Source organism: Heterodontus francisci, unplaced genomic scaffold (genome assembly GCF_036365525.1).
Source record: "Heterodontus francisci isolate sHetFra1 unplaced genomic scaffold, sHetFra1.hap1 HAP1_SCAFFOLD_695, whole genome shotgun sequence".
NCBI lineage: Eukaryota > Metazoa > Chordata > Chondrichthyes > Heterodontiformes > Heterodontidae > Heterodontus > Heterodontus francisci.
In genome coordinates this window covers 404732-408000 of record NW_027141845.1, presented here as the reverse complement: position 1 = coordinate 408000, position 3269 = coordinate 404732, and the positions used below count along the sequence as shown (strand labels likewise).

Sequence of the window (3269 nt, the reverse complement as noted above, 5' to 3'; positions counted from 1 at the left end):
GTATCAATCCCAAACTAATCCCACTGCCCCACTCTCTCCCCATAGCCCTGTATCAATCACAAACAAATCCACTGTCCCATTCTCTCCCTATAGCCCTGTATCAATCCCAAACTAATCCCACTGCCCCACTCTCTCCCCATAGCCCTGTATCAATCACAAACAAATCCACTGCCCCATTCTCTCCCTATAGCCCTGTATCAATCCCAAACTAATCCCACTGCCCCACTCTCTCCCCATAGCCCTGTATCAATCACAAACTAATCCCACTGCCCCCATCTCTCCCCATAGCCCTGTATCAATCACAAACTAATCCCACTGCCCCGCTCTCTCAGTAGTTCTGTATCTTTGGTTTACAATAATTTATCTGACCTGCCTTTGCAGTGTTTGCTACTCAACTCCTCCCTGTGTGTGGCAACCTTTTCCAAACTCATTTCTCCAAACCTCTGTGCACAATCCCGGGGACAATTTTAAACTGATACCTGCACATGAGGTCTACGGGCCAAGTGCAGGAATATGGGATTAGAATAGTTGGGTGCTGTATGGCTGGCACAGACACGATGGGCCGAAGGGCCTGTTTCTGTGCTGTATAACTCTGTGACTGACTCCCTGGCCAGAGGAAAACGTCTCCCTTCATCTTTCATAGTTTAAAAACAACACCATTAAATGTCTTTCCAGCTTTGCCTGCTCTAATGGAAATAGTCCCAGTATTGTACAGACCAAAAATTGATTCCTGATCTGAACTGAATCAGTTCTGAGCTTGGACTCTCATCCCTGAAAAGCCTTTGGATGCTCCAGCAGGTTTCTGGTTAATTCTCTACTCGAGTGTTCTTTTTATTTCTCTGGGTTTGGGAGAATTGTTGTGCTGCGTCGTCAGGTCAATTATTTGTTGAGTGAAAGTTGATTGGGGAAATATTCAGCTGTCCTCACTACCCTCAATAACCAGTTACCAGTCTCCTAATGAAAGGGCGCTGCTCTGTTTGAAGAAAGTATTGTCAGCACAACCTTTTTTTTTCTAGCTTCGCTTCCTTTATTAGATTCCTAAAATGATTGATTTGCGATTTTCGATGTTATATTCTGCATTTTACATTTCATTCGGGGCGTGACGTCCGATGTCCTAGTATTTGATATTCTGAACCTCTCTGATAACCCTTATTGAAGCTTGGTGGTCTCGGTTACCTGGGTGGAGATATCCAAAAGACGGAGGTGGCAGATCTTTTTAACCTCCTCGATACTGATCTGAAGCTTGTGCTCCGGGCTGTTGCGGATTCTGCTGCTGAGCTGTTGGACGATGGTGTCCCTGTCATTCTTCCTGGCACAGATCACAAATGGGAAGTTGATTCTGTTCTTGTGAGAAGCATTTAAGTCACTAAGCTTGGGATCTCTGGCCTGGAGTGAGGGTGGTTAACACGGCTTGGTTCTGCTCGCCCTGGGATTCAGGTGACAGTATTCCTCCGAGCAAATCCCTCCCAGCCAGGTCGGGATGACATCGCAGGATTCCCTCTTTCCCTGACCAAGATAAAGAATCTATAAAATCTCCAATCTGTTTTTCCAAGGTGCTCACACTTGGAAAGGGGTGATCTGTCCAAACTACAGCTGCAATTATGGGGCATTTCTCAATCACATTCCCAAACACATCGACAAATTGTTCATAATTCATGGAGTTAACAACATGCATTTCCATGACTGTTGCACAGAGCAGAATGTAAAGATCGAGAGGTGTTAGATTTAGAAGTTGGTGAGCACTTTGGTGATAGTGATCACAATTCGGTTATGTTTACCTTAGCGATGGGCAGGGACAGGCATATACAGCAGGGCAAGAATTATAGCTGGGGGAAAGGAAATTATGATGCGATTAGGCAAGATTTAGGATGCGTAGGATGGGGAAGGAAACTGCAGGGGATGGGAACAATCGAAATGTGGAGCTTATTCAAGGAGCAGCTACTGCGTGTCCTTGATAAGTATGTACCTGTCAGGCAGGGAGGAAGTTGTCGAGCGAGGGAGCCGTGGTTTACTAAAGAAGTTGAAGAGCTTGTCAAGAGGAAGAAGAAGGCTTATGTTAGGATGAGACGTGAAGGCTCAGTTAGGGCGCTTGAGAGTTACAAGCTAGCCAGGAAGGATCTAAAGGGAGAGATAAGAAGAGCAAGGAGAGGACACGAGAAGTCATTGGCGGATAGGATCAAAGAAAACCCTAAGGCTTTCTATAGGGACATCAGGAATAAAAGAATGACTAGAGATAGGTTAGGGCCAATCAAGGATAGTAGTGGGAAGTTGTGTGTGGAATCGGAGGAGATGGGGAAGTGTTAAATGAATATTTTTCGTCAGTATTTACAGTGGAGAAAGAAAATGTTGTCGAGGAGAATACTGAGATACAGACTACTAGGCTAGATGGGATTGAGGTTCACAAGGAGGAGGTGTTAGCAATTTTGGAAAGTGTGAAAATAGATAAGTCCCCTGGGCCAGATGGGATTTATCCTAGGATTCTCTGGGAAGCCAGGGAGGAGATTGCAGAGCCTTTGTCCTTGATCTTTATGTCGTCATTGTCGATAGGAATAGTGCCGGAAGACTGGAGGATAGCAAATGTTGTTCCCTTGTTCAAGAAGGGGAGTAGAGGCAGCCCTGGTAATTATAGACCTGTGAGCCTTACTTCGGTTGTGGGTAAAATGTTGGAAAAGGTTATAAGAGATAGGATTTATAATCATCTTGAAAAGAATAAGTTCATTAGAGATAGTCAGCACGGTTTTGTGAAGGGTAGGTCGTGCCTCACAAACCTTATTGAGTTTTTTGACAAGGTGACCAAACAGGTGGATGAGGGTAAAGCCGTGGATGTGGTCTATATGGATTTCAGTAAGGCGTTTGATAAAGTTCCCCACGGTAGGCTATTGCAGAAAATACAGAAGTATGGGATTGAAGGTGAATTAGTGCTTTGGATCAGAAATTGGCTAGCTGAAAGAAGACAGAGGGTGGTGGTTGATGGTAAATGTTCATCCTGGAGTTTAGTTACTAGTGGTGTACCGCAAGGATCTGTTTTGGGGCCACTGCTGTTTGTCATTTTTATAAATGACCTGGATGAGGGTGTAGAAGGGTGGGTTAGTAAATTTGCGGATGACACGAAGGCCGGTGGAGTTGTGGATAGTGCCGAAGGATGTTGTAGGTTACAGAGGGACATAGATAGGCTGCAGAGCTGGGCTGAGAGATGGCAAATGGAGTTTAATGCGGAGAAGTGTGAGGTGATTCACTTCGGAAGGAGTAACAGGATTGCAGAATACTGG

General features: G+C 45.1%; 1 pseudogene; it reads right to left on the bottom strand.

The window, feature by feature from the left end:
• Positions 1-1149: 1149 nt before the first annotated feature.
• LOC137364928 (2-oxo-4-hydroxy-4-carboxy-5-ureidoimidazoline decarboxylase-like) lies at positions 1150-1681 on the bottom strand (annotated as a pseudogene).
• Positions 1682-3269: the final 1588 nt, after the last annotated feature.